Source organism: Coregonus clupeaformis, unplaced genomic scaffold (assembly GCF_020615455.1).
Source record: "Coregonus clupeaformis isolate EN_2021a unplaced genomic scaffold, ASM2061545v1 scaf4276, whole genome shotgun sequence".
Lineage (NCBI taxonomy): Eukaryota > Metazoa > Chordata > Actinopteri > Salmoniformes > Salmonidae > Coregonus > Coregonus clupeaformis.
Genome location: NW_025537730.1, coordinates 7,941 through 19,642, shown reverse-complemented (window position 1 = coordinate 19,642; position 11,702 = coordinate 7,941). Strand labels below are relative to the sequence as shown.

General features: G+C 44.8%; 1 long non-coding RNA gene and 1 other non-coding gene across 2 annotated transcripts; one reads left to right on the top strand and one right to left on the bottom strand.

Moving 5' to 3' along the window:
* Positions 1-1,203: 1,203 nt before the first annotated feature.
* LOC121562071 lies at positions 1,204-9,408 on the bottom strand. The gene is made up of 3 exons (XR_005999398.2): positions 8,835-9,408; positions 8,505-8,608; positions 1,204-1,692 (listed from the first exon to the last, which is right to left on the bottom strand). It is a non-coding gene; the product is annotated as an uncharacterized LOC121562071 (long non-coding RNA).
* trnaa-ugc lies at positions 7,566-7,640 on the top strand. Its single transcript has one exon. It is a non-coding gene; the product is annotated as a tRNA-Ala (tRNA).
* Positions 9,409-11,702: the final 2,294 nt, after the last annotated feature.

Here is an 11,702-nt window from a genome sequence, read left to right as displayed (position 1 = left end):
TAGAAAATCTGTGGAGGGAGATGAAGGTTCGAGTTGCCAAACGTCAGCCTCGAAACCTTAATGACTTGGAGAAGATCTGCAAAGAGGAGTGGGACAAAATCCCTCCTGAGATGTGTGCAAACCTGGTGGCCAACTACAAGAAACTTCTGACCTCTGTGATTGCCAACAAGGGTTTTGCCACCAAGTACTAAGTCATATTTTGCAGAGGGGTCAAATATATATTTCCCTCATTAAAATGCAAATCAATTCATAACATTTTTGACATGCGTTTTTCTGGATTTTTTTGTTGTTATTCTGTCTCTCACTGTTCAAATAAACCTACCATTAAAATTATAGACTGATCATTTCTTTGTCAGTGGGCAAACGTACAAAATCAGCAGGGGATCAAATACTTTTTTCCCTCACTGTATTTGTGTGGTGCTAAAACTTTCTAATTCGTCCCACGCTCAGAGCTTATGTTCATTCTCCCCATGTGAGAATACGGCACGTTGCCAAGTTTACTTTTCTTGGATAGCCGAGCTCACTCAAAAAATGGCTAACGTAGGCCTAACCGGAGAAATATAAAGAAAGGTTATGATAAGGGGAATAGTGCTGCGCAGTGAAATCCCCAGTTTGGAAGGTCAACAACGCGATAGATGGATACACAGCCTACACAAAGTACAAGCAGGTAGGCCTATTTGTTTTCGATAATTCTGTTAATTATCAGTTAATCATTACATGAATTCAGGCATACGCAGGCCATATGAAGTATTAACCGGTGGGGGTGATAAGATTTAGAGTAGCCTACTAAATAAATGTAGCCTATTTTTGCAGCCTATATTCTATCCTGGGAATGGTTTCTTTAAGTTTGAATTAGGCCTAAACTATTTGATTATCTAAACAATATTGAATGTAAAGGTATTGTTTTATTATGTCGGCTATAGGCTTTCATTAGGTAAGAAGGCTAATTAGAATCAGAATCACCTTTATTTGCCAAGGACATTTGCACATACTCAGAATTTTACTTGGTGATAGAAGGCAATGTTTCTTAAAGCGATTTGAGTGACGCATCACATTGTGAAAATAAAAACATATTGTTCTTAATTCATGGTATGGTTTCCTTTTATCCAAATGTTGAATAAGGGGACTAGTAATAATAGCCTAATAGTAATAATTATAATAAAGCCTACTACTCTGGATTCATTTTTTTTTTTAATCATTAAATTAATGTCATATGGCGGGTAACGGATCAGCTCTCGGAACAATTCAATCCGGGTGGGTCGGGTTGTGGAGAAAAATCTGTCCTGGTGTCGGGTATCTGGTGGGGCTCGAAATTGATGTGGCTGGCGTGGGGCGGGTGTGGCTCAAAAAAACTGACCCGTGTAGGACTCTACCCCAAGCCCCTACACCCTAAACACGTAGATGTGGGACAGTTTGGGAAGGACTGGATAGGTGTAATAAATATGGTGTGAACTCCATTTAGCAAAGCGGAGCTATTCTCATATTCACATCCAATCTTTTCTAATCTACATTAATTTGCTACGGAGGGGACTAGGGGTCATATTTGGAGTGGAGCATAATACTGACCAATCAAAACCTTGTCTGAACTGCCACTCACCTGAGTGGACACTGGATTGAGTGGCGGCTGGAGTAGCCCCTCCTACTCCCACCATGGCGACTGAGAGAGACAGGAGAGCTGTGGTGAAGAGAACCCTGGGGAGGAAGAGGGAAATCATTACAATACGTCTGCCTCGATCTCTACAATAACTCAGCTATTAATTATACATACATTGATTTAGCACTCGGTCAGTTGTCACACTTTGCAGGGGGTTGAGGTGAAAGAGACTAAATGATGGGACAGGGTCATAGGAGAGGCAGATGGAGAGAGAGAGAGGAGAGAGAGTTGGAGGGACAGGGTCATAGGAGAGGCAGATGGAGAGAGAGAGAGGGAGAGAGAGTTGGAGGGACAGGGTCATAGGAGAGGCAGATGGAGAGAGAGAGAGGGAGAGAGAGTTGGAGGGACAGGGTCATAGGAGAGGCAGATGGAGAGAGAGAGAGGGAGAGAGAGTTGGAGGGACAGGGTCATAGGAGAGGCAGATGGAGAGAGAGAGAGGGAGAGAGAGTTGGAGGGACAGGGTCATAGGAGAGGCAGATGGAGAGAGAGAGAGGGAGAGAGAGTTGGAGGGACAGGGTCATAGGAGAGGCAGATGGAGAGAGAGAGAGGGAGAGAGAGTTGGAGGGACAGGGTCATAGGAGAGGCAGATGGAGAGAGAGAGAGGGAGAGAGAGTTGATGAGTTGAAGGTAAAGAGATAAAGAGAGAGATAGGGGTAAGGAGAGAGAAAGAGAGAGACAGATGGAGGGAAGGAGACAGAAAGAAAGAGAGAGCTGGAGAGAAGGAGACGAGATCGGGAATGTTAGAGAGAAAGAGAGAAGTGGAGGGAAGGAGAGAGTAAAGAGAGAAGTGGAGGAAAGGAGAGAAGGGGGATACAAAATGATGGTGATTTGCCACGCATGAAAGGACTGAGGTAGGTAATGGCGGGTGGCGGCTCCCCGGAGGCACATGGATGCCTCCACCTCCACAACAACAACATCGATCACCGCTTTTTACTGCAAAAGCACAGAGGGAGATGAACAAGAGGCTGCTACCTTCTGCCCAAAGTCTCTGTGCCATACTATCACTGACTGAGGCACTCAGAAAACTTGGCTTGGTGTTATGATGAGTTTCTCTGGTATTCAAGTAATCAAGGATGTAAGAATTTACTTAGACATTCTGTGGAGATCTTATACCAAGTATTTATTGGATCACGAGCTTGTGGGTTCATCTAACAAACGGACATAGCTCTGCCCTTTGTCAGTTGAACTGCCCACACACACAAATCTCACAGCTTTTATACTCTTGGTTATCCTTCCTTTCACATACATCTGGCAACCATCATAGGCACTCCCTTTCTCTGTTGTTATTACCCTTTGCCCCAAGTCATTATATCCTGTCCATCAATCATACTACCCTAAACATCAGTAATCTCCTTTGACATAAGGAATGTAGACTCCATGGCCCCAAACCAATTATCTCGTAACTCTACCTCGGTCCTCACAATACTATGACATGACATCATTACACTTTGCTTGGTCTGCCTGTCCAGATACACTGGCACTGAACAGAGATGTAGAATTAAATATAACTTGGAGACACTTAGGGCTCAATTCGATCAAACCCGCTCTGCAGTATTTAGAGCATAGCTCTTGATTCCCATAGTCAAATAAAATCACAGATTTTTTTTCTAAGAGTATAAAACGAAGTGCTATCTAGAACCTAAAAGGGTTATTTGGCTGTCCCCATAGGATAACCCTTTGAATAACCCATTTTGGTTCCATGTAAAACCATTTCCACAGAGGGTTCTACATGGAACCCAAAATGGTTCTCCTATTGGGGACAGGCAAAGAACCCTTTTGGAACAATTTTTTCTAAAAGTGTACTTTAAAATCTACAACAACAACCAGGTAGACTACCCACATATAGTATAGATATTCATCAGAATAAAAAGTATGCATGCATGAGCATTAGTTTGTAATTAAAGAAACTGTTGAGGCGGTTTTGATTGAATTCCAGCCTGAGACACAGTGACATGTGGAATAGGTATATTAGAAACACAGAAATGAAGATGAGAGGACTCTATGACCAAGACTAGCTTTGCACTTGGCTAGCTAACAGTAGCTGCTAGGGGTAAGTCATAACCTACAGTTGTGTTTTGTTTTTTACATATTGGTAGCCCGAGTCGTTCAAGGAATTCGGGACATGGGTGACTAGTTAACGTTAGTTTGGCTCTCTCTGTGTGTTCGTGCCGTGAAAGGAGGGGTTCTTCTTTGTCTGAAAGCAATGGCTAGCTAGTTTGCTAACTATTCTAGCTAACTAACTGGCTGAATAAGTTGACGACGGACTCGCTCAAGCTGTCGGGACTAACCCACAACGTTAGACACGGACACGAACGATCTGCTTGCGTGTTGATACACTGGTGGTTTGTTGTGGCCGAGTATTGGCGCTAAACCGTGTTGTTGGAGTCCGGCATGCTAGCTGGCTGTGGCGTCTTATGACTAGGTGCCCGGACGATTTTCACAGAATAATACTGTACCTAGTTAGCTAGCTGAATAAACTAAGTTAGTCTATTCCTAGAAAACATTGAACCGCTGTAGTTTACAACAATTATAGTTTCTGAGGTGGAAGTTGTGAGAGTTATTTTTGGGAGTTGTGGTGAGGGAGGCCCCGCTCTCTCCTTTCCCAGATGTTTAGTTCATTTCATTCCGATCTCCTCTGCATTATTGTAGCCATTTGCTGCAGCCTGTCAACTATGCCTCTGCCTATCCCTGTTCTCTCCTCTCCACACAGGCTATACAAACGCCTCACACCGCGTGGCTGCTGCCTCTCTAACCTGGTGGTCCCTGCACGCACCACCCACGTGGAGTTCCAGGTCTCAGGCAGCCTCTGGAACTGCCGTTCTGCTGCCAACAAGGCAAAGTTCATCTCAGCCTATGCTACCCTCCAGTCCCTCGACTTCTTGGCGCTGACGGAAACATGGATTACCACTGAAAACACTGCTACTCCTACTGCTCTCTCTTCAACTGACCATGTGTTCTCGCATACCCCGAGAGCATCTGGTCAGCGGGGTGGTGGCACAGGAATCCTCATCTCTCCCAAGTGGACATTCTCAATTTTTCCCCTGACCCATCTGTCTATCTCCTCATTTGAATTCCATGCTGTCACAGTCACTAGCCCATTTAAGCTTAATATCCTTGTCATCTATCGCCCTCCAGGTTCCCTTGGAGAGTTCATCAATGAGCTTGACGCCTTGATAAGTTCCTTTCCTGAGGATGGCTCACCCCTCACAGTTCTGGGGGATTTCAACCTCCCTACGTCTACATTTGACTCATTTCTCTCTGCCTCCTTCTTTCCACTCCTCTCCTTTTTTGACCTCACCCTCTCACCGTCCCCCCCTACTCACAAGGCAGGCAATACGCTTGACCTCATCTTTACTAGATGCTGTTGTTCTACTAATCTCACTGCAACTCCCCTCCATGTCTCCGATCACTACTTTGTATCCTTTTCTCTCTCGCTCTCCTCCAACACTACTCACTCTGCCCCTACACAGATGGTAATGCGCCGTCGCAACCTTCGCTCTCTCTCTCCCGCTACTCTCTCCTCTTCCATCCTATCATCTCTTCCCTCTGCTCAATCCTTCTCCCTCCAATCTCCTGATTCTGCCTCCTCAACCCTCCTCTCCTCCCTTTCTGTATCCTTTGACTCTCTATGTCCCCCTATCCTCCCGGCCGGCTCGGTCCTCCCCTCCAGCTCCGTGGCTTGATGACTCATTGCGAGCTCACAGAACAGAGCTCCGGGCAGCTGAGCGGAAATGGAAGAAAACTAGACTCCCTGCGGACCTGGCATCTTTTCACTCCCTCCTCTCTACATTTTCTTCATCTGTTTCTGCTGCTAAGGCCACTTTCTACCACTCTAAATTCCAAGCATCTGCCTCTAACCCTAGGAAGCTCTTTGCCACATTCTCCTCCCTGCTGAATCCCCCCCTCTCCCTCTCTGTGGATGACTTCGTCAACCAATTTGAAAAGAAGGTTGACGACAACCGATCCTCGTTTGTTAAGTCAAATGACACTCCTGGTCCTGCTCACACTGCCCTACCCTATGCTTTGACTTCTGTCTCCCCTCTCTCCAGATAAAATCTTGCGACTTGTGACGGCAGGCCGCCCAACAACCTGCCCGCTTGAACCTATCCCCTCCTCTCTTCTCCAGACCATCTCCGGTGACCTTCTTCCTTACCTCCGATCAACTCATCTTTGACCGCTGGCTATGTCCCTTCCGTCTTCAAGAGAGCGAGAGTTGCACCCCTTCTCAAAATACCAACACTCGATCCCTCTGATGTCAACAACTACAGACCAGTATCCCTTCTTTCTTTTCTCTCCAAAACTATTGAGCGTGCCGTCTTTAGCCAACTCTCTTGCTATCTCTCTCAGAATGACCTTCTTGATCCAAACCAGTCAGGTTTCAAGACTGGTCATTCAACTGAGACTGCTCTTCTCTGAGTCACGGAGGCTCTCCGCACTGCTAAAGCTAACTCTCTCTCCTCTGCTCTTGTCCTTCTAGACCTGTCTGCTGCCTTTGATACTGTGAACCATCAGTTCCTCCTCTCCACCCTCTCCGAGCTGGGCATCTCCGCCGGCTCACTCTTGGAGCGCTCCAGTGCGTCGAAGCTCTCGCACCACGTGCTCTCACCACTGGTGTCCCCCAGGCCGCCCTCTCCTCTCACCAAGTACTTGGCTCTGTCTATCCCCGGCCTCTCCTATCATTGCTACGCACCCACAATATCTTCTCTTTCCCTTCGATACCAGTCATGTTCACCAGTATGGATGACGGATCACCACCTCAAGCTGAACCTTGGCAAGACGGAGCTGCTCTTCCTCCCGGGAAGGACTGCCTGTTCCATGATCTCGCCATCACGGTTGACAACTCCGTTGTGTCCTCCTCCCAGAGTGCGAAGAGCCTTGGCGTGACCCTGGACAACACCCTGTCGTTCTCCGCTAACATCAAGGCGGTGACCCGATCCTGTAGGTTCATGCTCTACAACATTCGGAGAGTACGACCCTGCCATACACAGGAAGCGGCACAGGTCCCAATCCAGGCACTTGTCATCTCCCGTCTGGATTACTGCAACTCGCTGTTGGCTGGGCTCCCTGCCTGTGCCATTAAACCCCTACAACTCATCCAGAATGCCGCAGCCCGTCTGGTGTTCAACCTTCCCAAGTTCTCTCACGTCACCCCGCTCCTCCGCACACTCCACTGGCTTCCAGTTGAAGCTCGCATCTGCTACAAGACCATAGGTGCTTGCCTACGGAGCTGTGAGGGGAACGGCACCTCCATACCTTCAGGCTCTGATCAGTCCCTACACCCAAACGAGGGCATTGCGTTCATCCACCTCTGGCCTGCTGGCTCCCTACCTCTGCGGAAGCATAGTTCCCGCTCAGCCCAGTCAAAACTGTTCGCTGCTCTGGCACCCCAATGGTGGAACAAGCTCCCTCACGACGCCAGGACAGCGGAGTCACTCACCACCTTCCGGAGACATTTGAAACCCCACCTCTTTAAGGAATACCTGGGATAGGATAAAGTAATCATTCTACCCACCCCCTTACCCCAACCCCCCAAAAAAAAATGAATGAAAAGAAAAAAAAGAAAAGAAAAGAAAAAAATACAAAGATAAAAAAATTATAATAATAATTTATACAAAAAATTACATTGGAAAGTGGTTATCCCACTGGCTATAAGGTGAATGCACCAATTTGTAAGTCGCTCTGGATAAGAGCGTCTGCTAAATGACGTAAATGTAAGGCACAAAACATGGTCAAATATAAACACAGATACACTGACGCTGTACGTAACATGAAAAACAAAAGAACACTAAACTCACACAGATGTGTAATCTGAAAACAGATGTTTATCTTAAAGGGATAGTTCAACCAAATTACATATTGGTTTTCTTACCCTGTAAGCAGTCTATAAACAGGGTAAGGAAACCTATATGTAGGCCTCCTGTAGCTCAGTTGGTAGAGCATGGCGCTTGCAACGCCAGGGTTGTGGGTTCGATTCCCACGGGGGCCAGTATGAAAAATGTATGCACTCATTAACTGTAAATCGCTCTGGATAAGAGCGTCTGCTAAATGACTAAAATGTAAATGTAATTTGGGTGAACCATCTCTTTCAACTCTCCCTTTATATTCACTTTAGTTTCTGCTCAAATGTAACATAAGCTGACTTGTGCAAAATAAAGTTAGGCTACTTCATTTGATGTACAATACAATATTGGACACAACAGCATTTTAATTTAAGGTTAGGCTACTTAGGCTAATTTAACTAAAAACCACTATCTTCTTTCTGCTTATCTGAGTGTCACAAATGACTGCTTTAGTAGCCAATTTTCTGGAAACATCGCCTATACTGCCTGAATTAGCCTTAGAATTTCTCATTATCATTCAACCACAGGATGATAGGGAGAAGTTTTCTAATGAATCACGAAATTACTTAAAACGGGACTTGCATCTATATCTTAAATTAATTGATTCTGCTTCCACAAAAGAGCACTCATGTCTGAAAGAAAATCTAATTATCTGCTATAATCGATATTGCACTCTTCCTGTGTCCTCTAGCAAGCTCAGACAACAGCGAGACAAACGCCAATGTCTCAGTCTGTCATTTGCTTAACCAGGTCCAATCACAATCTGATGGAGAAGAGGAGGGTCTTTCTGTCAAAACTGACAAACTGTATTAAAACGCATAAATTAATTACAATAGATGTATAGAGATTTCTCTGCTTGCACTGTATGGGAAAAGCATTATTGCTTGAATTGTTTGGATTATAGGCTGAGAGTGAATAAAAGGAAAGCTATTGTCTATACATGCAACTAGTACAGCAACAGTGCACAATAGGTAATACACGGCAACAGAGCACAATGTGGTAATACTTACATCTCCACAAATCCACCGGTTCCCTCTGTAGCGCTGAAGACTGCGACCAGAGGTGACACGCCGTGTAGGGCAGAGTGGCTATTGTAGGGTGAGGTGACAGCCGGCTGCAGTTGAGTCAGACAAATTTATGATCAGAGAGGAACGAGGGACACGGCGGCCGTGCCAGTACCGGGCTTGATTTACTGGACCATTCAGCACGTGTCAGTAAATCATATGGAAAACGGCAACCACACGGTCTTGGGAATCCTTCCAATTAAAACACAGTCGAGCACCCTCAAGATTATCTAGGCAGTAGGCTACAGAGTATAGCCTATTACACATAAAACGTACCTGTCCGTTTGACGAATGACTGCCAGCCGTCGTAAACTACTTTGAGGTATCTTGATATGCAATTCACCGCGAGCCCCCCTTGCGATCTCCCAGGTACCACTGGTAATTTAAGTTAAATAACACTCCTCGCATTGTGTTGTTGGATTTAGGAGTAGATAAAGCCACCAAAGAAATACTTATTTCAGCAGGCTATTCGATACCTCAATCAGACACCATTCTTTCTTCTAGACTTCAACATAAGCTGCATTATTGGCTTATAGGTACAGGCTAAGTGCTACGACAACATATTTAAATTGAAGGAAATAAATAATGCTCTGCGTACTGCCATGATGAAGGAAGTGAATCATGTACCAGAAAGTTCAACTCCTCCCCTCCACGGAAAACCCAAATTGCGAAATCTCCAAAATAGGGCGGGTTTTTTCTATTATGCGGTGACTGAAGTCTATGGGTATTTCTCAACTTTACTTGCAGCTTCAGCCTGGTATCAGCCGTTAACCGTAAATCAGGTATGGTGTTGCGAAAAGAGAGCCGTCACAATACATGATGCCTAAGTGAATACATTGCATTCAATGTGGGAAGATTACACACAATTGCTGCTTAGAGAAATGCTTCACATTTACATTTTACATTTACATTTTACATTTACGTCATTTAGCAGACGCTCTTATCCAGAGCGACTTACAAATAGGTGCATTCACCCTATAGCCAGTGGGATAACCACTTTACAATGTTTTTTTTTTTTTTTTTTTTTTGGGGGTTGGAGTAAAGGGGGGGGGGATTACTTTATCCTATCCCAGGTATTCCTTAAAGAGGTGGGGTTTCAAATGTCTCCGGAAGGTGGTGAGTGACTCCGCTGTCCTGGCGTCGTGAGGGAGCTTGTTCCACCATTGGGGTGCCAGAGCAGCGAACAGTTTTGACTGGGCTGAGCGGGAACTATGCTTCCGCAGAGGTAGGGAAGCCAGCAGGCCAGAGGTGGATGAACGCAGTGCCCTCGTTTGGGTGTAGGGACTGATCAGAGCCTGAAGGTACGGAGGTGCCGTTCCCCTCACAGCTCCGTAGGCAAGCACCATGGTCTTGTAGCAGATGCGAGCTTCAACTGGAAGCCAGTGGAGTGTGCGGAGGAGCGGGGTGACGTGAGAGAACTTGGGAAGGTTGAACACCAGACGGGCTGCGGCATTCTGGATGAGTTGTAGGGGTTTAATGGCACAGGCAGGGAGCCCAGCCAACAGCGAGTTGCAGTAATCCAGACGGCATTTTACCTTTTTTGACTGTACCTGCATGACTAGAACAAGGGTGGCACAGGATAAAAATATGTGCGCATTTATCTATATGCCAACAGTGAACAACAATGCCTAATGTATCATTACCATTACAGATAACAAATCCTAAATTGTTAAATTGCCTCATATACATTCAGTCAATAAAAAAACAAGGGCCATTTAAGATTAATTTATTGAAACTCTAATATCAACTGATTATATTATATCTTGGAACACAATCTTCAAAAAGGTAGTAACCTCATTAATGTGACGCTTGCTTGTATAAGCCTATGGCTGTGCAATGGCATAACCTTGTTTTGTTAATTTAGCAGACAAGACGCTCTTATTTCCAGAGCCCTTATCACATTCAAGACACCTAAACTGAACAAAAATATAAATGCAACATGTAAAGTGTTGGTCCCATGTTTCATGAGTTGAAATAGAAGATCCCAGAAATGTTCCATACGCACAACAAGCTTATTTCTCTCAAATGTTGTGCACAAATTTGTTTACATCCCTGTTAGTGAGCATTTTTCCTTTGCCAATATATTCCATCCACTTGACAGGTGTGGCATATCAAGAAGCTCATTGAATAGCATGATCAATATACAGGTGCACCTTGTGCTGGGGAGAATAAAAGGCTCATTTTCGTGCCATTCATCTGCCACCATTACCTAATGTTTCAGCATGATAAGGCACGGCCCCATGTCGCAAGGATCTGTATTCAATTCCTGGAAGCTGAAAATGTCCCAGTTCTTTCATGACCTGCATACTCACCAGAGATGTCACCCATTGAGCATGTTTGGGATGCTCTGGATCGACATGTACGACAGCGTGTTCCAGTTCCCGCCAATATCCAGCAACATTGCACAGCCATTGAAGAGGTTTGAGACAACATTCCACAGGCCACAATCAACAGTCTGATCAACTCTATGTGAAGGAGATGTGTTGTGCTGCATGACGCAAATGGTGGTCACGCCCCTACCTTTTTTTTAAGGTATCTGACCAAGTCATGTGAAATCCAGAGATTAGGGCCTAATTAATGTATTTCAATTGACTGATTACCTTATATGAACTGTAACTCAGTAAAGTCTTTGAAATTGTTGCATGTTGCGTTTATATTTTTTGTTCAGTATATTTTATAGAAAAAATATAAAATATAACAGAATAGTGCGAAGTGATTTGCATTTGCATCTGGAACAGTTATTCTCAAAGAGCGATATTTTTCAAGGTTACAAACCGAAAGATGTCTTATTTTCGATGTACAGATGTTTGATTTAGTTTATTATGCGTGTTCCTTGGAATTTTCTAAATGGATTAACAATTCTACATTGAACACTGCATGGGGATGAATTATGGCCACGACATCTGTTTGGTGAGTAGGCCTAGGCTTAATGATTCTGATGAAAGTACGCTGTCAGCGTGGAACCTGTCTATGTTTAGGGGGGTAGTAGCCTAGGCTAACCAATTCTAAATGCCAACAGCAGTTCGCAAAGTCGGGTCGTCACTAACGTTAGTTACCACAGCCACAAAGCCATTAACCCTGCCTCTTTCTACAATTTCGCTTTTTAAAATCTGATTTCAAACCTAACCCTTAACGCTAACCTTA